Source organism: Schistocerca americana, chromosome 1 (genome assembly GCF_021461395.2).
Source record: "Schistocerca americana isolate TAMUIC-IGC-003095 chromosome 1, iqSchAmer2.1, whole genome shotgun sequence".
Taxonomy (NCBI): domain Eukaryota; kingdom Metazoa; phylum Arthropoda; class Insecta; order Orthoptera; family Acrididae; genus Schistocerca; species Schistocerca americana.
The window spans coordinates 44892926-44918424 of NC_060119.1; positions in this window are offsets into that span (position 1 = coordinate 44892926).

The following is a 25499-nucleotide window of genomic DNA, read 5'->3' on the forward strand; positions in this document are numbered from 1 at the left end:
CCATCTAAGGATCATAGGAAGGGGGGAGGGCTGAAAGGGAAGGGGGAGGGGGAGGGGAGATAAGAGAAATGCACAAGGTCCATTCCAGTGAGTGGATATGGAGATCCCAACGAACGACAAAGGGAAGTGAGACACATGCCAACCAGCAATCCCACCTGTGGGAGGTTGCCACCAGGGAGACAGCCCTCACTTGCAAAGAGGACACCATTCACAGGATGGTCAGGGAACTGGCAAATGGTGATTGTGTAATTTCTAAGCAGAGATGTCAATACATGTATAGATTAATTTACATACATTTACAGAATGAAATTTTCACTACAGTGCAATGTGCATGCTATTTCTGAACTTGGTGGCAGATTCAGACTGTTTGTTATAATGGAACTCTAACCTAGAACTGCGCCTTTTCTTTTCCTCTTTTTTTTTTTTTTTTTTTTTTTGAGAACAGATCATAGCAACTGTGTTTTCTGGTTATGACTCACAGCCTGTCCTCACAGCTTTTCTTTTTCCAGCACCTCAATGTACCTTCCACAACTTCAGACATTCTCATGCATTAATTTCTGAACGAGCACTCCTGAGAAAAAGAGTATCATGGGGAAACCATTACCAAAATTAATCTCCATTGCAGAGTGACAACTTGATCTTGTTAAGTCTTTATCTTGTTAAAAGCATAGGTTAGTGGTGAAACACACACATGTAAATGACATGAATACTAGCCCTGTGCTGTCCTTATCCCTTCTTGTGAGAGAAATAATCATTCTTATGTCAGATATTAAACACTTATCACCAATTGCATGTATATAAATTTCAAATTACTACAGGATACTTTGTTTCATTTTGAGCCATATGACACTGGTGAAGTGAGTTTATTTGATACTTTGTTGTTTGATGTACTCTTACTTGAGAATTACTTCCTTATTTCTAAATCCCACACTGAATAAACACTGGGCGATCCATTGTTGTGCGAACTATGTCAAGATTAGACATGTTGTCCTCTCCTTTTTTATAAAACAGTAAGGAATATTGTGTAGTGCGCATTATAACTGTACAGTTATGTGGAGAATTTCTACGAGTTCAGCTGATGCTCAAGAGAGATTGTCTGTCTACAGTTCAAGGGGCTGAAGATTACACCCAGGTATGCAGAATCTACCTGCTCGACTGCCAGCTGTGAGCAAAGCTGTCAGTAGGACGGTGCAGAGGTTCCTCCATTCCAGTGGTGAACTGTTAGCCACATGAATGCACCCACCAGTCACTGGCACAGTGCACACAATGGAGGCAACACTGCAGTTCGGAGAAATCCCCGAGGAGCACGCTTAGGTAGGTGGGCTGATGGGCGATAAGCCAGCGGCACGACTTCAAACCATTATAGGTGGTGCAGGAGCGCAACTGCCACCTGTGCTTTTAACAAGATGAAGATGCACATCTGTCAGTTCTTGGAGGCATTTGAAGTCAACCCAGTTGGGGGATTGGCAGCCCAAGATAGGTTTCAACTGATGCACCAAATCCACTACACATAAGTGGGGTTTCTCACTATGTTTGGCCACATGACAATCTGACAATACACCTTGGTCAATGCTCTGCTTGCAAAGGGTGGGGGTGCTCAGAAGAGCCATTATGGGCCACCCTTGCAAAGGAATAGCCAAACAGCCATCAACACACCATGCTGGTAGGATGCCAAAGATATGCAGAGACTGAACTGGGACTACTGCTGTGCACCATGTCAACAGAATGTATGGGATGACATTGACCACTTCCAGATGTGCTACCTTGCTGTCTCAGTCATCTCAGGAAACCATCACAGGTGCAAAGTACGGCCCCTGCTGACACCTGCAATGCAAAACCACTTCTAGTTTGTGTCTTACGAAGGTTTACCCACTGCACTTGTCAAAATACTGTGAGTTTCTGAACAAAACATCTGTTTGAGGCGCGACTTACTGATAACATTTGTTTTTTTGTTTCAAAGAATCACTTTATGAAATAATATCAACTTTCCTCTCCTCTAATGTAGCATCTTAAGATCGCCATTCCAGGCTGAAACCAGTCAAAATTAAAACTAGAAACAAGTATAAATATTTTCCCTAGGTCTACTTTCAATCTTAGTGAATTGGTATTAAATGCATATGGTTATATTTATGGGTGGCGTTTGGTGAACAGGTGTTTTCTGCTTTTATGACTCATTGCACAAGTTATGCATGTCCAGTATAAAGCAATATTCGACTGTAAAAATTCTATAATAGACAAATATTGTAACAACATTTCAAGCAGTTATTCACTAACAGTGAAAGTAATAAAGCACCTGCACATCTAGTGCAAAATGTAGGGAAGCAAAAGCACACTCAGAATATTGGAAATCAGGGAATTTCATACATAAAGCTGCTTAGTTGACAATGCACCCATTCACCAAATGCCTCCCATTATTATGAATCATGTGTATGTTGGTACCATTTTAGGAACTCTACAGTAGACCTAGTGAAAATATTTGCACTTGTTCAGGTCTCAATGTAAGTTGTTCTTTTCTTTATTTTGGCATTTGGAGATAAGGAGATAGCCAATGGCGGAAGAAACTGATGACTAAAATAAAAGTTGTCAAAAAATAAAAAATTTTAACTTTATAGTGTCAGAGTTGTATAGTGTGTTGAGATGAAGGGTCAGTTTTTTATTGGGAGAATTTTCAAAAAATAGTCTTCTTCATGGGTAAACTGAGTACATAAAACTAGTGTGACCCACTCCTTAGTACTTTTCTATTGTGGCATCTCCACCAGATTAATACATTGGTCCCATAACCCCTCTCAGTTTATCAATCAATCAAACGGCAAGGTCATCAGTCTGTGATTCCAAAGTGAGTCACAGAAGAAAGAGGGCCTGCTAAAAGTGGACAGATCCAGTTAGGGGAATCAAATTATAAAATAATGATTATCAAACACATACATTAAAACATAAAAGGTAAGATCAAACCAAAAAACTTGGAAAAGGGGAAGGTGGGGGGGGGGGGGGCACTGTGTGGGGTCACAGACCGAGAAGACTGTAAAAGAAGTCCCAACCACAACCAACCTGCCCCAGCACCAAGACTAAAGTAGAACCTTAAATCTGGAAATAGAAACCACTTCCATGGAAGAAACTGAGGACCAGTTCAACCATCCATGGATCGTCTGCTAATATTACATTTAAGGAATCTGGAAGACAGTATCTCTCATATTGTTGGAATGTCCCCCCCATCTCTTGGCCCTTCGTGTCAAGTACAGTCAGTCTGGTTCGACAACCACATTGTGGGGGAAGGGTCATTATGTAGGAGGAAACAATGGGTGAGCCTTGTACAACCAATGTGTAAAGGGCATAAAACAGTGGACTCCTTCTGAGAGGAGTGGAAGGAAGAGAGCCGTACTGCAGTAGACTCCTTGATCGTACAGAGCTTTTTACTCATAGCAGTAGCACTCCAGAGGGCATTCCTCTTTTGAGGAAAGAGAGATTTAATGTAGATCCACATATCCACAGCTGGAATCGGGAAATGAAATGGGGGTAAGTATCTGCTTCTCTAATCAGTCAGCCAGTTCACTACCTGGGATGCCCACATGACTTAGGATCCAGAGAAAGAAAAACTTAAGAGGCAGCACACTCAAGGTCAGAGAGAAGGTCATGAATAGTAGAGACCAAATGCTGACAAGAGTAACATTGATCAATAGCCTGCAGGCTGCTCATGGAGTCTGAACAAATTAAAACACTGTGGAAAGAGGCCTGAGAAAGAAAGGAGGGCTCTCTGAATAGCTAGATGCCCTGCTGTGAACACACTACATGATCTCAGAAATAGATGGTGTTTGAAGCCAGTAGAAGACAGGAGGGAGACATCCCTCATTGACGAAGAGCCCAGGCTACAGAGGATGGTCAGGGAATTGGCAAACTGTGATTGTGTAAGAAAAAGGGTTTGGCACCTTTGGATGTGTAGAAGGGAACTCCCCACTTCTGTGAGGAGACTATCAACAGGATTAGTGCAAAAGGCACCAATAGCCATATGCACCACACAATGATTGACAGGGTCAAGGAGTTAAAGTGGAAGCAGCTGCTGAGCCATAAGCCTGACTACCATGCTCTGCTCATGTCCAGACTAGATTATGGTAAAGATGGAGAAGAGTGGAATGGTCAGCACCCCAACATGTGTGGGCCAGGAGGTGGAGAACATTAAGCTTCCACATACATGTAGTCTTTAGGTGGTGAGTGTGGGGCAGCCATGCCAGCTTGTTATCAGAAATAAGGTCCAAGAAATGGGACTGTGCTATAACATCAAGGAACTGGTTACATTAATAAAGTTCTGGATCGGGGTGTAATGTGGGTCTATGACTAAAATGCACAATGCACATTTTGGAGGAAGAAAACTGGAAGCCACGGGTGGTGGCCCATGCAGAGGCCCATCGGATGGAAGCATCTGCTAAGCGCCAGCTCCAAGGTGCCGAGTGGAAGCTGCACCAGATACAAAAATTGTCGATGTACAATGCCGGTGTAACCAGAAGCCCAACAGAGGTCACAAGCACATTGATGGTAATGAGGAACAGTGTGACACTTAGCACAGAACCCTGTGGGATACCATTCTACTGAATCTGGGGGGCACTAAGTGAAATGCCAACCAAAAGCCAGAAGAGCTGGTGAAATAAAAACTTATGGATAAAAATTGGAAGGGGACTACGGTAGCCCCAGTTATGGAGGGTAACTAAAATGTGATGGCGCCAAGCCATGTCATATGCCTTATATAGTTCAAAGAAGATGGCAGTAAGGAGCCAGCGGTGAGTAAAAGTCTGTGAAATGGCTGATTCCAATCTGGATAAATGACCATTTGGAGGTCGCTCTGGCCAAAAGCCACACTGATACAAGGACAAAAGGTCCTGAGATTCAAGTACCCAACATAATCTGAAGCTGATCATCCTTTTGATCAGTTTACAAAGTACATTGGACAGCTACCACCCAATTAGTCTGACTAGAGACACTAGGTTTTTCCTGGGCTTAAGGACAGGGCTAACTATACTGTCTTGCCATTGTGACAGAAAAGCACAAGTGAGCCAAATGTGGTTTAACAGCAGTGTCAGCAGAAAATAGTGGCAGGGACGCCTTGCACGACTGCATCAAAGGTATTTGAGAGGGGGGTTCACAGCAAACATAAATAAAGGCTAATTGGCCCAGTGGAATACACAACATGGGGGCCTGTCTGGCTGGTATCAGCAGAGGAACCGTAGAATCACCAGAAAGTGGTCACTATCACAAAGGTCATCATGGGATGACCAATGTAGGGAAGCCACCAGGGCAAGGGAGGAGATCGTGAGATTGATAGCAGAGAAGGTGCCATGGGTGGCATTGAAGTTAGTAGAGGAACCATCATTGAGGAGACACAAATCGAGGTCTGTGATAAGTTGGTCAATTAGGATACCCCTACCCATTGAAGTAACACTCCCCCACAGTGGATGGTGGGCACTGAAGTCCCCAAGGAGGAGAAATGGTGGTTGGAGTTGCTGGATTAAGGTAGACATAAGGAATTGGCCTACCTGGATGGAGGTAGACATTGAAAATGGTGATTGGATCCCCTATGTACCAACTTGGAAGCGATAGTGGTTTGAGTGCAAACAAATCTGGCAGTCACTAATGAGATTGGAGAGAACCAATGTGCAGAACCCACCACATGCTACCCCAGAGCCAGCATGGTTCCAACAGAACACCAGGTAACCACGAAATGTTGATCACACTCCCTCACAGAAATGTGTTTCTTGAAGAACAAGACAGAATGCAGAATAGGAGGAGACAAGATGTTGCATTTCTGGTAGGTGATGTACTATTCCCACATGATCATCCAGTGGAATTGCAAGGGATACTATCAAGGTAGACATGCAGAAGCTGGGGAGGAGGTCAGTCACTAGTCATCACCTGCAAGGATGGGGTGATAACCATGAATAAGATGTCAGACTCATGTTGCGAGAGGCAAGATGGCACCTCCAGGGGCACTGTTGGTGCCTTGTCTTGGGATTTATGTTTCTTCTTCTTCTTTTTCTGAGGTGGAGAAGGGCAGGACACAGGGGGTGTAATGGTTTCTGCAAGATCTGGAACTGAAAGAGAATGGGTGACCTTGGGGTGCACAAATGGTGCACTTCGTGGCTGAGTGGTGGTCAGAGTCTTCTGGCCTGAGAGACACTGGGGAGAGGAATCCCAGAAGGGAGCCCAATCATCAGCTGATGCTGAAGAATGGAGCACTGGGCACTTCTTTGACTGGGCAGGGGGAGCCACTCCCTGATGGGAGGCTGTGGGAACTGCAAGGGGTGGGGGGTTTGGGGAAACCGGGAAGGAGAAGGGGTAAGGACAAGGGAGGAGGAGGAAAGGAAGTAACAGAGGCAAAAGTTGAAGATAGTGGCAATGGGTGGAGTCTCTCATACTTTCGGCGGGCCTCAGCATATGACAGGTGATTCAGGGACAAGTGTTCTTGGATCTTCTTTTCTCTTTTGTAAACTGGCAATCCGGCAAGCTAGGGGAGTGGTGGTCAGCTCAACTGACACACACAGGTGTTGGAATACAAGAGATTCCTTCATGGACTGGATGGCCATAGTCACCACACAAAGGGTCCCCTGTATGGCAGGAAGAAGACATATGCCCAAAATGCAAGCACTGAAAGCACCGCATACATGGAGGGACATATGGCTTCATGTCACATCTTCTCTGGGAGGGTATCCCTCTCAGAAGGCAGAATAAGGGAGCCAACACTGGTGCAGTTGTCTTTGCAAGCCTCCTCCACAAGTCGAATAAAATGAACACCACACCACTCCAGATTAGCTGGGAGTTCCTCATCAGTTTACAGGATGACGTCCCTGTCAAAAATTAATCCCTGGACCATATTTAGAGATTGGTGAGGAGTAATTGACACTGTCACAAGAAAGCCTGCAGTGTGGCAAAGACAGCCTTCATCAAAGGCTGCAGCACATCTACCTATTCCATCTTCTGACCATGAAAAAATGACAAGGACTATGTTTCTCTAATTAGTACAATAAAAGAGGAACTTAAGTGGTTTATGGAGATACTAAATCTATCCCAAGCTTTCGAATTGCTTTGAGATCTTTTTCTACTTCTGTAGATGACATTCCTCACAATTTGCAAATGAAATTAATAGATCTACTTTCCACAGCATCAGCCTCCTTGTCTTCATCATGAGTCTGTGAAAGTAATGGCAATGTTTGGCTCAACATAACTCTGTGACAGATTTTTTACTGTTATAAAAATTAATGTATTGTGGCTAAGAGCAAAGTAGTTGATGAAAATTTATATAACTGTTGTGGAGTTAGTCTGTATGTAGAAATTTTGTTTCCGACATTAATTTCATTGCAAAGTCGACTTGCAGTACTTAAATAAGCTGGATCTCAAGTGATATGCAGCTAGGAAATAAAAGACACCATGGAGAAGGCAGGGAAGAATATGGGGAGGGGGGGGAGGGGAGGGGAGGAAGAAAGCAGCTGCCTGGCACCCCTGTATGCACGCCACACTCAGGTGCCTGCTCAAGTGCAAGTGTACCTCACACAAGCAGGTTTCTTGCCCACTCCTGCACTACAGTTTACATAATTTCTCACTCCTTGTGACTAACGGTACTTTTCCTCCCCAGCGCAAGCATTCTTTTATTCATATAGGGGAAGATGAGGTAATCCCAAAGGGTAGGTCACAGTGAACATTTAAATTTCTAAGAAACCAACCACATTGCATAGGTTAAACTTTATATTTTAAATGCTTGCCCCCTGGAGTAAAAACATACAACTTAGTTGCAGTGTAGCCACTGATTGAGTTTTGCTGGCAGTGAAAAATTTTCATTGCTCATGTCAGATGACATTGGAGATCACCACGTATAGTATTTAAATCTGCATGCTTATTTTTTGTTTAAATATAGCAAATATCCAAAAACTCAAAAATTTGTATTAGCTTTCAGAACATTTTTAGTACGATTTGAGAGCTGTCTCTAAAAATGTTGTATTACAGCCAACAGGTACTACTGTGGAGTCTTTATGTCTTGAATTATGTAATATTGTTGTAACAAGCTAAAATTGTATTGTCAGTTTGCTGATTTATGGAAACAATTTTACAATGGTGTTTTTATTGTTGTCGGAAGACATGAATTACAAAATTCAAGGGAAGAAGGGATCATAGAGGAAAATAGTGATAAATTGTCTTCCATTTAATTTTCATTCTGAGATGAGGTGCAGACATGTATGATGTATTAAGCAGCCCACCTCATGAGCACCTGAAAGCTTTGAAAAGTGGCAGATTAGTTTCCAATTAAAGCTGGGGGGGATTTGAACCCACATTTTCCAGAAACTTTGCTAAATAATTTGTTAACACATTAAACACCTTGACAGTCATCCAGTGCTAATCGATATGAACAAGTTTCTGAAATCAGAATTTGATCTAGCAGCAAGTCTCAAAATTGCTCAGAGATTTAATGAAGTGAAGAGAATCACAGGAAAACATTTTTTTTTTACAGTTTTAGAAAATATTATCCTGAAATTTTTTAAGAACTCCAAAATTGACAAGTGTTGTGTGGGCTCTTGTGTTCCATAAACCACAAGTTGACAATTTCTATGGGAACACTATATTTCTTTTGAAGGTAATTAAATTTCTTCTCTCTCACATTTGTAACACCACTCAAACAGGTGCATCAAATGCGCATAAAAATGATGAAGTCCCTTAAATAAAAGGGTGAAAAACTGGGCAAACTAACATCCGCACAAAGTGGTTGAAATATAACACTAACTCAATTAAAGTCACTGGTTATTTTCTACCACCACTTTTCATCAATGTTGCCAACGTGGGGGTACCCATAAGATTTGCAAGCGGGGATGGTGGGAGGGGGGAGGGGGGGGGGGGGGTCACTGTTCTGTGGGTACTTCATACTGGTCTCAATGTGCACAAGAAAGATTTAATTTAACATGCAAAAACAAAGGAGCACAGTGAGAAAGTGAAAATGGACAGAATTTCAAAATCTTGCCACAAAATTGAGCAGTGGGGAGTCAGTAACAGAGTGAAAAATGCTGAATTCTAAATTGTCAAGTGCAGAGCAACATCAACTGCAATTACTTAGTTTCTTAATGATGTGGAATGAGGCACTTTACATTAATATCACCAATAGTGTTTAGAGAATTTCCGCGTAATTTCTAGAACCACTCGGCCTTCTACCTTCTCGAATACATGATATTTTAAATATAAGTGTGAGAGAGCCTATCTACTGTGTGTCACCTGTCTGTGTGTGCAGGTCTAAAGTGTGTAGTGAGAAGAGCGTAGACATGGCAGTCAAATGGAACCAACAGCACTTGTCGGTCATGTCAAGGAAATTGTAATGAAAGAACACACCAGCCCCAAGAAACTTATGTGTTGTTCTGAGCTGTTTCGTAACTTTATTGTAGTGATGAAATAAACAGATGAGTTGAAAAAAGATTTTTAGCAACTTTTAACACAGATGTACTAGAGGCAAGACTTGTTCACTGTTTCGGTGGCTGTTGAATCAACTATGTGGTAAATGTATCTTAATTTGTGTCTAATGTGAGATGATATGGATGACTTACAAGAAGTCTAATGTTTATGTGTGAACTGATTATTTTTTTCTTTATGAAAGTTGAACTGTCCGTCTGAAGTTTGGGATGAGATTATCTCGAAAACTATACATTGAGTAAAAATAGTGGGTAAGATGAGTTCATAAGCTCAAAGGGGGCCATCAAATAATACTACATGTGACCCCCATCCCCCACCCCCTTGCGTGAGGGGCAACTTTTAAATCTTAAATGGAAACACCATTTTTTATTGCAGATTCGTATTCTCAATAAAAAAGTAATCAAGTTTCATCTGATACATTTTTTTAAACCACTGACAGATAGCACTGGAATCAAGAAACTTTAAAATTGGGAAAGAACTCCAATTTATTTAGAATGATTAGATAAAGATGCATCAAATTGATGCAAAATGTGCACCAATTTTTTCATTACACCAAATTAAGATTTTTTCTTTCTTTTTTTTTTCTTTTTTTTTTTTTACAAAAAAAATTTTTGATAGAGGAAGGGGAATGGTATTAAAGTTTCGTTAGGGAACTCTTCACAACACCATTACTCACCCGACTGTGGTGCTACCATCACCAAACTGCGAACTATTGCTCAGTATAAAGGTCGGTTCATTGTGATCTGACGTCACTTCACTTTCCGATTGTGAACCGTAAACATCAACTGACTAAAGTAAATTATTCTTTAGCAAAACATGGCTCACTATCCTCCTTCAGAGACTGTTGATGTGATGTTAATTTTAGATGAATGTCATAACAATTATGATGCAGCTGCACAATTGTATGCCGATCGTTTCCCAAACAAACGACATCCAAGCAAAAACATTTCAAGCTTGTCGAGAGCAGTTTCGAATAATGAATATGTGCACCATCCAACTTGTCATTGTGAATACAATGAAAATTACGCTGTTGCCCATACCATTCTCGCCTGTGTTGAACTGGATCCTGAAATTAGTAGTCATGCGATTCAGAGACAAACTGGAATACCGAAATCGACTGTTTTGAGGATTTTGAAGGCACATAAATATCATGCTTATCATATCACACTGACACAGGCATTAATGCTGAAATATATGCAAATACACGTGCATTTCTGCCAATGGGCCTTGGAAATCACAAGAGGTGACAATGATTTTTTTAGATAATGGAAAATTAAATCATCATGATTGTCAATGGGTCTGTGCCAGTGTGGTTTGACAGAGGACCAATATTGACAATCAACACAGATGGTGGTTAATGGTCTGGTGTGAAACTTTAAATGGTTTACTTGATAGGACCATATTTTTTGGGTGAAATGTCACTAGGGAATCTTATTTACAACTTCTCTACAATGATTTGTTGGAGCTAATGGAAGATGTTGATTTAGAAACTAGGCAGTGAATGTGGTTCCAACAGGACAAAGCAGCTCCCCATTACGCTAAAAATGTGTGTAACATTTTAAATTTACAGTACCCTGGTAAGTGGATAGGACGCAGCGGACCAATTCAGTGACCTCCATGTTCACCAGACCTAACATCTCCTGATTTTTTCTTGTGGGGTTATTTAAAAATTATTGTCTGTGAAAGACAGCCCACAACCTGAAACGATATGGAGCAACGCATTCAAAGAGCATGTGCAGCCATACCACAGGATGTGCTGCTCAAAACTGTGTACAACTTTTGCAGACAATTGACTTTATGCATTGAAGCAAATGGGGATAATTTTCAACAATTTCTTTGTGGCTAATTTCATTAATTAAGCACCCCAAATTGTGAGAGGTAAGGGGATTCACACTAATGAAGCACCCCAAAATGTGAGAGGCAAGGGGACTCTCACTAATGAAGCAACCCATGGGAACATCATTCCACTACATCCATGTTGTCGTTCCTGGGTAATGCTAAAAGTAGGATACAGTGCGTTTTGTACAAAAATAGGTTAATTTGGCATAACAAAACATTTGGCACACATTCTTTAGTGATTTTACGCATCTTTCTTGGATGATTCTAGATAAATCAGAGTTCTTCCCCAATTTTACTTTTTTCTCTATTTCAGTACCATCTGTCAATGGTTTAAAAAACTGATTCAGACGAAACTTGATTACTTTTTTATGAAGAATTCAAATCTGGAATAAAAAATGGATGTTTCTGTTTAATATTTAAAAGTTGCCCCCTGCCCCACTCAATGGGGCAGGGGATGGAGGTTAAGTCTAGTATCATTTGATGTCCCCCTTTGAGCGTATGAACTCTTCTTACCCACTACTTTTACTCAATGTATAGTTTTCAAGATAATCTCATCCAAAACTTCAGTTGGATCACCCTGTATATATTCCTTTAACTACCATCATTCTTTGGAGAAGAAGTTTTTGGAGACTGACATAGAGCCAGCTATCCAGACAAGAAGATCAGCTAAGCATGCCAAGTAAGTCCATGCATGTAAAAGAAGTGAGAAGGTTGCAATCCAACTTCACACATTCTTGTGGTCAAAAACATTAGAATGTAGTGACCAGTGTGAAACGACCGAAGGAAAAAAGGAATTTTGATACAAAAACAAGAGAAAATCTATCAAGTGTTTCAATAGCAACCAAGCATAACAAGACAAAAGAACTATTTCAAGGAATTGGATTCTGCCTAAATATCCAATGAAGAAAATTTGTAACTGTAAATAAGGGAGAAGAAGTGAAAAAACCACAATGAGTAAAAACTGGAGAGTTGATCTCGACCTATTAGTTTAAGAAGAGATATGCCTAGAATGGTATGTAGCAGCGAATGGAAAAGCTACAACCAAACTAATGTCTTACACCCAAACATGTGGAGAGAACAATGCAGTTGCTCTTATAACATTAACAGAAATATGCAGGGTGAAAGTAGTGAAAAATGACAGATGAATGTTGTGGTGACACCACAAGGCACCAAACTTGCTAGGTTGTAGGTTTCAAATCGGCCGCAGTCTATCAGGACACATTGGACCCGCGAGTTGCCACTCTCAATGCTAGCAGAAAAAGTGCCGCCACTCAGCTGGTCTTAAGAGACAGGCTAGCTCACTGGCCAGTTCTACAGCCAACTTTGAAGCCGTAACAAGTGAACCATTCCTATTAGAGATCTCATTTGCAGAGATACGCTAGTTAGCACAGCCTTCAGCTAAGTCAGTAGCTATGACCTAGCCGGGTGCCACTTACAGTTTACACATTGAAAATTGATCTATATGCGTGAAGCAATCGGAATTGTAAAGAATTATTCAGTCTATAACTACACTTCTAAATATTATTGTACAAAGTCAAGATCAACGTTCACTGCTGATGCTGAATTAAAGCTAAGTATTTAATTGTATTCCTGTCTACTAACTTTCTAACCACCTAAGTTACAGATACATCCCATCAAGTATAGTTCATTGATCCTCATGTGAGCCCATGTGATCAACGCTGCAATTAATGGCCACACCGCATAATCAGACTAAGAGTCAAACTGCGTGACTCAACCGGGTCACCCTTTTCCCACGAGGCCCATAGTTCCGCCTCATACATAACAAATGTGTGTGGCAATAAAAAGGAAAACATTCCTGCAAACACGAGCTAGTAAATTAGTCTTTAGTGATGTAACTGTAGAAGTAGCTGTGAATGGCCACTGATTTAAGTCAAATATATTTGTACTAAGTAGTATAAAATTTCTGAAGATAAACTTTTAAATTACCTAATTAGGCTCAAATATTATCCATGACCAACACATGTACATTTCCTTTAACAGGTAATTGTGTGAAACAGATATTGCCAAGTAATGTCATGAAGTAGTATTGAACTTCCTGTTCAAATACCCCATGGATGAAATCTTAGCACAATTAAATGAGGAAAGTTTGCATTTAATGGAAATTTTCACTAAGCCAGACAGTATTCCATATGAGGCAGTGGCAAGACCATATATTTTCACTCTTGCTCACCATTCACTTCTCCTTATGATACATCCTGTACAAAACTTAACTGAACAGGAGGATAATGCTAAATACATGGAGAGACCAAATACAATTGCTCCAGCAGGAAAATTCTAAATACATGTCAGATGTACACCTAGCCATGTTTAGGGAGGAACACAGTTTCTCTCAAAATATTAACAGAAACACACAAACATTAACTCAACAGATGCATTATGTACCTAATCTAACTATCCAGACCTAACCAGTGTTGAAGATGATGCTGGGAGTGTGCTTAAATGAACTTGCATTATGAACTCAGAGAAATGTAATAACATGGTAAGGCAATACATGGAGAAAATACTGCATATGAGTAAAAACCCCCAATGACCGACTCTGCTATCGAGTTTTATATGTTCATCTCTCACATGTATGCTTGCTCTTCTGAAACTGGTGCCAGGGACCTGCACCCACAGATTAGGGATCTCGTAGGAACAGGATGGAGTGGAAGCACTTCTGCAACACCGGCGACCAGATAATGCTAAGCAACTTGAGGTTTGCATCAGAAATGATTTACATGAGCAAAGCATATTCTGTTGTTACTACTTACCGGAGTATACAACCACTACCTTCACTTGTCCTGTTTCAAATTCAAATTTAAATGGCTCTGTGCACTATGGGACTCAACATCTGAGGTCATCAGTCCCCTAGAACATAGAACTACCTAAACCTAACTAATCTAAGGACATCAGACACATCCATGCTCGAGGCAGGATTCCAACCTGTGACTGTAGCAGGTGCGCAGTTCCAGACTGAAGCGCCTAGAATTGCTCGGCCACCATATCCCGTTTCCTTTGAGGTTAAGTCACCTGAGGCCATCACCATCCATAAACCCCAATCTGCTTCTTCCCATAAGTTCTAGTCCAATCTCATTCCTTATTTTCTCATTCAGAATTCTTGAACATACTGAAATACAGTTGATCCAGTAATTCATTACAGACTACAATAGCCTAGTCCCAGAACAGTCTGGATTCTGTGGATTCTGCACCGAGCATTCCACGATCCACTAATTCCTGCACTCAGCAGATGGCATCCTCATGGCAAAGTATCAGCGATAAAGCACTACATTAGTGTTCCGGAAACAGAGAGAACTTTTGACCCCATCTCCTGTAATTACATAATATTTAAATCACACACCATATTGTAACCAGGATACTTGCTTATAATGATCGATATGTTTCTGGGGTGGGATGATTCTCTGTTAGGAATGTCAAACATCACAGCAGCATAAATTTGATTAAGGCTAGAATTCTGTAGATTGTGTGCAATCCCGCACTGTAATATCTACACAAAAATGTCCCCAAAGCGTTTGGTAGATGATATTACCCTGGGAAATAGGTTATTCCACAAAAATGGAAATAAAGCCAGACAAATACTGCAATTCAGGAGTATACAAAATAAACTGAAATGGCTGAGACAAGTTTTATATAGGACAAATGAGGAGCAGATCCATGACAAGTTTTAGGGAGTAATCCTATGATAGAAAAGGAAGTGCATATACAATGCACTTCTAATGGAGAAGCATAAGTTATGTCACCTAAATGAAAGCATGGAAGTGTGGTGTAGAGCCCCAAAGGGAGAACCTAGAAATTTTGAACCACAAAAAAACACAGGTCCACAATATTAACGAAACAAAATAAATTTAGCCCTAAATGGTTTTTTGACATTTTTCCAGAATTGCTGGTGTAATGTATGCCAACTGTGGCATGCTCTCCTGCTGCTGACTGGGCCACACCTCACCTCAGATCTGCTGGTCTGGCGGATTCACTGCTGGTTGCACAGTAAATGACCAACACTTGGAAGTGAGTTGCTGGTTCATCCACAAGATAGAGTGACCTTCAAAATATTTGAATTTAATAGTGAGGTTCTTTTTTCTATTAAGAAAATAATATATTTTACAAGTCTACATCTTCTAGTGTATTCTTGGTAGGCTTTAGTTTATAAGGCACAGTTTTTCTATCCATTATACAAGCCTAATTGTAACAATACTACTTCTATTTATTATTATTATTATTATTATTATTATTAAATACTGCCATTTCATGTGCCTGATGTGTAGATAATATTAACAGATTCAGTGATTACTTGGTAAGTTTGGGTCCACTGCACATGGACTACATGTCATATTTAAAAAGTTGTCCCATTAGTAAGAAATTTTACTGAATTTAATCCTGTTTTATAATTTGAATGTGTATATTTGTAATTTAACTTATTTCTGCTTTTTAATAATTATAACTAGAAGAAGGAAAAATACAACAATAAAAAAGTGAAACTTGAAGGCAATGTTTCCCACATCAGTGCTGCCTGTAAGCTGGAACTCAAATCTTTGAATTAACTTTCAACCAGTTATTAAGTGACGAGCTGATTAGACATAGATTTCAATATTGACACTGAATTTTGCTTCACAAGTTCGAAGTTTCTTTGTGAGTGAACCTTTAAAATAATTTTTACTTTTTAAATTTTTTGAGCTCAATGTCGTTAACAAGCATCTATCACTCTTTATGTTCCTTTAATCGTTATTGCAGATATCTCATGAAGACAATGAACAAAGACCATATTTTTAATGATCTAGACAGTTTTATTTGCTTCAAAAGTTTCATTGGAGTGAAGGATGATCTCAGTACATTCATTTCTGCTAATATTTATTCTATGTAGATCCTACTAATACCATGTGAAGACATTTGTGTAGCTACTGTTGCATTTTTAGCATTTGCAAGGAAGAATGCTCTAGTCACTAACACTAGTAAGCATAACCCAGGGGCAAGAAGTAACACCATTCAAAGCAGAACTAAATACCCAATCTGTGACAAGCTGGTGTCCACGGTTCTTCAAATTGTCATGGTGTAAAGACTGTTCCATTAAATTTTTGGCATTCACCCACATAAATTCTGCTTTTTCTTCTTCTTCTTCTTCTTCTTCTTCTTGTAATATTTTGGCTGAATACCATCCAGCCATCTTCAGAGAGATCAGAGGTGACTGACACTCAAGCACTTGCTCTGTCATTTTTAACTCTAAGACTGAGCCACTGAATATGCGGCCTTAATGAGCTACAACAGATTTCTGCTTGTAATGCATTGTATGAGGTTTGCTAATATTTCCACTCAAAATGAAAGGAAAAACTTGACAGCATAACCGCTGTCAGAAAGTGTCCACATTCCTTTGCAATCAACCTGAAGTGATCATATAATCCTGCTGATTATGTGACAATCGATGAAATGTACACAAGCTGCCAGTAGTGGAAGACATGTTAGAGAAAAAAATTGACCATCCTAGGCACTCTTCACAAGAAGGAAAGAGAGATCCCTCCTGAATTTCACATCTAAGAGATCAACCTGTGGAGTTTCAAAACTTGGCTTCCAAGCTAATAAATCTCTTGTCTTGTACCCAACAAAAAGTAATTGTTCACTGATACTCGTGTCCACAATGCATGATATCAACCCTGAAACAGGAAATCCAGGTATCACTATTAAATTACAATCACACTGAAGGAGGAATGGATACTGTGGATAAAATGATTATAGGTTATGCTGTTTCCAAATTTAGGAGTTGGCCTATGGTGTTAGTTTATAGTATGCTGAACATGTGTGTTGTGTTGTGGTCTTCAGTACAGAGACTGGTTTGATGCAGCTCTCCGTGCTACTCTGTCCTGTGCAAGCTTCTTCATCTCCCAGTACCTACTGCAACCTACATCCTTCAGTATCTGTTTAGTGTATTCATCTCTTGGTCTCCCTCTACGATTTTTAGCCTCTACATTGCCCTCCAATACTAAATTTGTGATCACTTGATTCCTCGGAACATGTCCTACCAACCAGTCCCTTTTTCTTGTCAAGTTGTGCCACAAACTCCTCTTCTCCCCTATTCTACTCCGTACCTCCTCATTAGTTATGTGATCTACCCATCTAATCTTCAGCATTCTTCTGTAGCACCACATTTCGAAAGCTTCTATTCTCTTCTTGTCCAAACTATTTATCGTCCATGTTTCACATCCATACATGGCTACACTCCATACAAATACTTTCAGAAACGACTTCCTGACACTCAATGTTAACAAATTTCTCTTCTTCAGAAACACTTTCCTTGCCATTGCCAGTCTACATATTATATCCTCTCTACTTTGACCATCATCAGTTATTTTGCTCCCCAAATAGCAAAATTCCTTTACTACTTAAAGTGTCTCATTTCCTAACCTAATTTCCTAACCTAATTTGCTCAGCATCACCCGATTCCACTACATTCCATTATCCTCATTTTGCTTTTGTTGATGTTCATCTTATATCCTCCTTTCAAACCACTGTCCATTCCGTTCAACTGCTCTTCCAAGTCCTTTGCTGTCCCTGACAGAATTACAACATCATCGGTGAACCTCAAAGTTTTTATTTTTTCTCCTTGGATTTTAATACCTACTCCGAATTTTTCTTTTGTTTCCTTCACTGCTTGCTCAATATACAGAATGAATAACATCGGGAAGAGGCAACAACCCTGTCTCAATCCATTCCCAACCACTGCTTCCCTTTTAAGTCCCTCGACTCTTATAACTGCCATCTGGTTTCTGTACAAATTGTAAGTAGCCTTTCGCTCCCTGTATTTTACCCCTGCCACCTTCAGAATTTGAAAGAGAGTATTACAATTAACATTGTCAAAAGCTTTCTCTAAGTCTACAAATGCTAGAAAAGTAGGTCTGCCTTTTCTTAATCTTTCTTCTAAGATAAGTCGTAGGGACAGTATTGCCTCACGTGTTCCAATATTTCTGTGGAATCCAATCTGATCTTCCCTGACGTTGGCTTCTACCAGTTTTTCCATTAGTCTGTAAAGAATTCGCGTTAGTATTTTGCATCCATGACTTTTTAAACTGATTGTTTGGTAATTTTCACATCTGCCAGCACATGCTTTCTTTGGGACTGGAATTTATTTATTCTTCTTGAAGTCTGAGGGTATTTCGGCTGTCTTATACATCTTGCTCACCAGATAGTAGAGTTTTGTCAGGACTGGCTCTCCCAAGGCTGTCAGTAGTTCTAATGGAATGTTATCTACTCCCAGGGCCTTGTTTCAACTCAGGTCTTTCAGTGCTCTGTCAAACTCCTCACGCAGTATCTTATCTCCCATTTCATCTTCATTTACATGCTATTGCAATTCAATAATATTGTCCTCAAGTACATTGTCCTTGTATAGACCCTCTGTATACTCCATCCAGCCTTCTGCTTTCCCTACTTTGCTTAGAACTGGGTTTCCATCTGAGCTCTTGATATTCATACAAGTGGTTCTTTTTCCTCCAACGGTCTCTTTAATTTTCCTGTAGGCAGTATCTATCTTACCCCAAGTGAGATAAACCTCTACATCCTTACATTTGTCCTCTAGCCATCCCTGCTTAGCCATTTTGCACTTATGCTGAACATAACTGGGCCAAATTGCCAAATTTTGTATTCACTTTCGCAACCAAAAAGAAATGTCATAATTCAATGTATTTATCTGAAGAATTTCCATTGGCAAATGAACACTTGAAGAATAGAAATTCAGGTATCAGTCCTCATTGAGATGATTTCCAACCTAAGAAAGAAATTCCCTTCAGAAGCTGTCATTGACACACCAGAGCCATCAGAGATGAAGAAGAATGGGTGTTACATGTGTGTGGAAGGAAAAAAAAGGCAACTCCATGATAAAAGTTTGTATGAAGTGCAGCACGTTTACTTGTCAAGCACATCTGACTACAGAGCCTTTGTGTGTTGCATGTCATAGAGAGGAGACTGACTAGATGTGTTGTGTCAGCTGTCTAATGACACTCTTATCAGTGGTCATGTGAGTATTGTCACACCCATTGCTCGGTTGGTTGATTTGGGGGAAGGGACAAAACAATGAGGTCATTGGTCCCACTGGATTATGCAAGAATGGGGAAGAAAATTAGCCATACCCTTTCAAAGGAACCATCGCAGCATTTGCCTGAAGTGAATCATGGAAAACCTAAATCAGGATAGCTGGACGCAGGTTTGAACCATTATCTCCCAAATGTAAGTCCAGTATGCTAACCACTGCACCACCTCCCTCAGTGTGTCACTCACATGAAAGAGATCCTGGACCTACACACCGCACAGACAGCTGTATAGACAGACATATGGTGAGGGCTACAGTGGCAGTTCGTACAGCTACCACACACAGATAAGAGGTCTTGTGAGCCCATATGTGCCAACACGAACTGTTGAAAATTGGTTATTAGCAGTCAGGCTAGCCTATCTTCCACCCATGGCACAGCATCGACTTGCACTGTTCGTGCTATCAGAGGATCATTTGGAAGACAGCATGGTGTGTGATAGACTTCAATGATGAAAGCAGATTCTGCCTGCAAGCAAGTGATGCTCATTTGCATGTATGACAGACCTGGTGAGCGATGTCTCATAAACTTATTTCATTCGAGGCACACTGGTCCCACCACAGTCCTTACATTTGGGGTTGCGATAAGCTACAATTCTCGTTTATCTTTGCATTTATGAAAGGGATGTGAACCATTGATCTGTATGGGCAGAATGTTGTTAGCCCAGTTTTTTTGCCATTCTTGCACCATGAAAATGATGTGTTGTTCAAACAGGATAACGCTAGCCCAAACAGTGCCCATGGAACTCAACATGCTCTGCAAGACCTGAAGAAAATTCTTGGGACAGCACTTTCTCCACACCTGTCCCCAATGGAGCCCGAGCTGGAGATGATGGTTGACGAATGGCACAAGTCATTTCTTGTTCCAACAGCTCTTACAAAACTACAAGAACAGGTCTGGCAGGTGTAGCATAGTGTATTCCTGTACAATATTCACCATCTGTATGATGGACTGGATGCCAGAGTCAGTATCCGCATTGACACATTTGGAGGCTGCACCACATACTAAAATGGAAATTTCAGCACGGACCGATATCTGAGACCTCAGTACCACTTCGGCTACCAACCTGTAAATTTAGTCATTTCATGTACTCCATACACACTGTTGCAACAATAAATCTTGAGTGTGAATGTTTCAACAAATCTTGAGTGAATTGGAAACCTCTGAAAGGGTTTACCTAATTCTTTTTCCAGGAGTGTATTTTCACACAAGTCACTATTCACTTTTAATTATGACAAAATCTGTATAAACCTGAAGTAAATATGTGGATAATGTCAAATGCATGGAAGAAACCAACACAGTTGCTCTCACAGCAGCAAAATACATAATACACATTGGACATATATATAGCTACGTGTAGCGACAAACACATTTTCTCTCAAAACATTAACAGCATCTTGTTAACGGGGACATTATGCAAATAATTCAGATGTCCACATCATATCAGTGTTGAAGATGATGCTGGGAAGATGGTTAAATTAGCTTACATTGCAAACTCTGGTAATTGTAAAAACCTGGTAGGGAAATACGTGGAGGCCATACCGCATATGATTAACAAACCAGAGGAGCAGTCAGCTGTCTATTATGAGCAAAGAATCCACTTTCAGGACAAAAAGCCAATATTGGCTGAAGCTGGCAAAATTCCTCAGAATGCAGTGAAAAAACTATGCTCGAAGAGTTTAGCCTGTTCAGAGAAAGTAGTCCTCAAATTATGGCCTAATCAATGTAGTTTTAATTTCAAATTCACCTAGTAAATGACGACAAGAAGTAAAACACAGCAGTTATTAGAAGAAAATAATCAGTTTTTGAAAATATAATGCAACTGAATAAATAAAAAGTCTACTCAGCAACCTTTGGCAGGAGAACAATCATATAGAGGGTATTACAGTTTGTAAGTTTTGGGAGCCAGTGGCCCCTCTCCTGGCAGAAGAGTTGAAGGGGAAGGAAGAGGGGTGACGGAGATGGCCTGATGAATTTTAGTAAAAGTAGTAAATTTGGAAAAGTCAACCAAAACATGGGGCTATGGCTGCATGAAGCCTTCCAAATTTTCCCATCTCTACTCCTTTTTTCTAAACCTCACCAGTTCTTTTCCTTGACCACTCTTCCTTCCCCTTCAACATTTCTGCCACAAGGAAGGTCCACTGGCTCCATGAGCTTGTAAACTTTAAGACCTTCTATATATTAGACTCTCTATGTATCCAATTACATTATGAATTATCAGAAGAGTAAGTCAACTGAGGACATAAAGACAAGATAGACACTCGACACAGTGAAGGTGGGACATTCGATGCGCTCTGAGCATCGGTCAACCACAAAATACCTCGACCCAACTGAATTATGGCTCCTCCTCTCAAATGTCGTCAACCTTCTGTCATTACCTTCTTATGACACAATACAATTACAGCCTTAATTAATCATGTTTCCCCTCTGTTTCAGTCATCTGAATTCATCACCATTCCCTTTTACTTATTTATGTAGATAGTCCCTGTGAGTTAGTATGGATAGGTTATATTTGACAACTTGAACAAATTAATGACTAGCTCATTTTACCAACCACCTGGAAGAGTTGCTGAACAGCTCAAAGACATGCTCAGTCATTTCAAATTGGTACCCCAGTCATAGAATTACACATGGTGATGACTTCAATCTACCCTCCATATGTTGGCTAAAATAGACATCACAAATTGATTGTAAGTATAAGATGTCATCTCAGATCGTAACAAAGGCTTTCTCAGATAAGTATTTCAACAATAATTATTAGCTCAGGGTCCCACTTTAAGCATAAATTGTTTCAAAAGCATAATAGACCAATTACCAACAAATAATCCTGAGCAAATAGGGAGCATTATGACTGATACATGGGTTAGCGTCCAGACATATATTGTAGTGAATCTAGATATCATAAGATCCAAGCACACAAAAATAAACACTATATAAACGCTATATACATATATAAAAGCAGATAAAAATTGTGGTTGACCCCTTTTTAAGAGACAGCCTCAACTTCTTCTAATCTGACTATGTAGACCTAGACAAGATGTTATGGATTTGAATAAATAGAATCGGTGGCAGTTGTGGGCTATATATCAAATAAAATGATAAGAGAACCTTCATAGTACACAAAACAGGTCAGAACACTATTACAGGAGCTATGAGGAAATGCATGCCTAATGTAAAATCCCAAAACTGGCAAAAAAGGTTTTACAAAAACTGGAAATTTAGTGCAAACTGCAGTGAGAGAGGCTTTTAATAGTTACCACAATGAAACTGTCCTTAAATCTGGCAGAATTGAAAGTGATTCTGGTTGTATGTAAAGTACAACAGTGCCAACATGCAATCAATACCTTCACTGCATGATAACAACGGTGATGTTACTGATGAAGTGCCACAAAAGCTGAGTTACGATGCATAGTTTTCTTTGCTGACACAATTTCAAAAACCAAGTAAATATTCCAGTATTCAAAACAAGAATGACTGCCAACATTACTAACTTAGTTATAGGTGTCCTCCATGTTGAGAAGCAGCTTACATCACTCAATAAAAGCAAGGCCTCCAGTCCAGGTTGTATACCACTCAGGTTCGTTTCAGAGCATGCTGATACAATAACTCCATGATTAGCAATCATACACAGCCGTTTGCTCTTCGTAAGATCCACACCTGAAGAATAAGCTGCAAAATTTGCACCAATACAAAGAAAAGGAATGGGAGTAATTTGCTCAATTACAGACCTATATCAATTATGCAGATTTGGTGCAGGATTTTTGAACATAAACTGTGTGTGTTCATCATGAATTTCCTCCAGGAAAACAATCTGTTGACACACAGTCAGCATGGATTTGGAAAATATTTTTCTCATGGAGCACCGCAATACAACTAGCACTTTAGTTCCATATAGTAATGAGTGCTATCGACAGGGGGATCTCAAAATGATGCCATAATTTTAGATTTTCAGAAGGCTTTCAACACTATTCCTCAGACGTGACTTCTAATAAAACTGTATCACATCTTAGTTGTGCGCTGGATTCATGATTTCCTGTGAGAAAGGTCATAGACTATAATAATTTATGGAAAGCCATCAAGTAAAATGGAAGTAATATCTGGTGATCTCCGCCAGAGCGTTATAGGCCCTCTGCTGTTCCTGATCTACACAAATGAATTAGGAAACAATCTGAGCAGTCCTCTTAGATTGTTAGCAGTTGATGCCGTCATTTACCGTCGTGTAAAGTTGTCAGATGATCAATACAAATTGCAAAATGTTTTAGATAAGATATTTGTATGGTGCAAAGAGTGGCATTTGTCTCTCAATAAGGAGAAATGAGATCATCCACACGAGTATGAGGGGATACCAGCCAAATTTTGGTTTCACAATACATCAAAATAAAGGCTGCTAATTAAGCTTAATACCTAAAATTAGAATTACAGATGAATTAAATCAGAATGATCATATAGACTATGCTGTGAGGAAACCAAACCAATGACTGCAATTTATTGGCAGAACACTTGGAGAGTGCCAAAGGTCTACAAGAGAGACTGCATATAATCAAGCACATCCACCATCTTCTGAAGTATTGCTGTGCTTTGTGAAATCTGTGCAAGATATTATTGACATAGGACAACAATCAGTTCAAACAAGGGCCGTTCGATTAGTATTATAGTGAAATTAGGGGAGACAGGGTCATGGATATAATACGCGAATTGGGGTGTCAATCATTAAAACCAAGCCCTTTTTCATTGCAGTCAGATCTTCTGATGAAACTTCTGTGGTGTCACCGCCAGACACCACACTTGCTAGGTGGTAGCCTTTAAATCGGCCGCGGTCCGATAGTATACGTCGGACCTGTGTGTCGCCACTTTCAGTGATTGCAGACCGAGCGCCGCCACACGGCAGGTCTGGAGAGACATCCTAGCACTCGTCCCAGTTGTACAGCCGACTTTGCTAGCGAAGCTACACTGACAAATACGCTCTCATTTGCCGAGATGATAGTTAGCATAGCCTTCAGCTACATCATTTGCTACGACCTAGCAAGGCGCCATGACCAGTTTATATTGAGATTATATAATGTATCAACAAGAGCGATGTTCTCCAATTATGGATTAAAGTTAAGTATTACATCAACTCCGTACTTTATTTATTAGAATCAACTACTTTAATCTGTTCCAGACCTCTCGCCAGCCTGCGTGAGTTAAACACATGCTATTCGGCTACAAATCATAGTGGATTGGCTGTCTGGTCAGTCCACTACAACTTCAATCACCAGCTTTCTCCTAGAGTGTGAAAATATTTTGTTGCCACCCACCTACATAGCGAGAAATGATCATCATCTTCACCAACACCAAATAAATTAGAGCTCACAGGGTGTGACTGAAGTGTTCATTTTTCGCTCATGCTGTCCGTGAGTGGAATGGAAAAGATAGCTTGAAGATGGGTAGACAAACAATCTGCCACGCAGTTTATTGTGAACTTCAGATCAGTCATGTGGATGTAGATTGTGTCAAGCATCACAGTACTGTATTTGAACATTAATGGCTTGTTTCTCCTATTCATCCACATTCACTTACATTTTTGTACATGTAAAACAAGCTGCCATTCATCACAATAAACAGAAATTCAGTCCACGTCAACATATTTCCTCCTAGAATCCCTAAACAATGTTACTTTTCTGTGTATTACAGTGTCATCAGCAGATGGTACTCTAGGTAAAGTGACCAAAAGGCGAAGCAGCTGAACATAATGCATGTAAGTATAGAAGAATATAAAGATATCTTATTTGCTAATGGTTCTACAGGTCTACTAAAAGTTGAAAACAGCGAGAAGCTGCAACGGGCTGTTAACTGATCTACAAATTGAATCAGCAGTCTGGCAGACCACATCCACCAATAAGATTGTATACAACAATAGAACAACCCACATAATCTGCAAACATTCACTGCAACTGTGTTTTCCTTAAGGGTGATAAAGTGGTGAGTAGCCCTGTTACAAAAGTCAGTGGTGTTTGGCTGTGAGAGGCTATGAAACAGCTTCCTACTGGTCCACTTATTACGTTTAATCCACCACAGAAAATCTTGTTCCTAGAGACTGGATACTTGGTGACAGAACTCAACAATTCACAAGTGTGGCAGTAAACAAAACAATTATGTGCAGTGTCT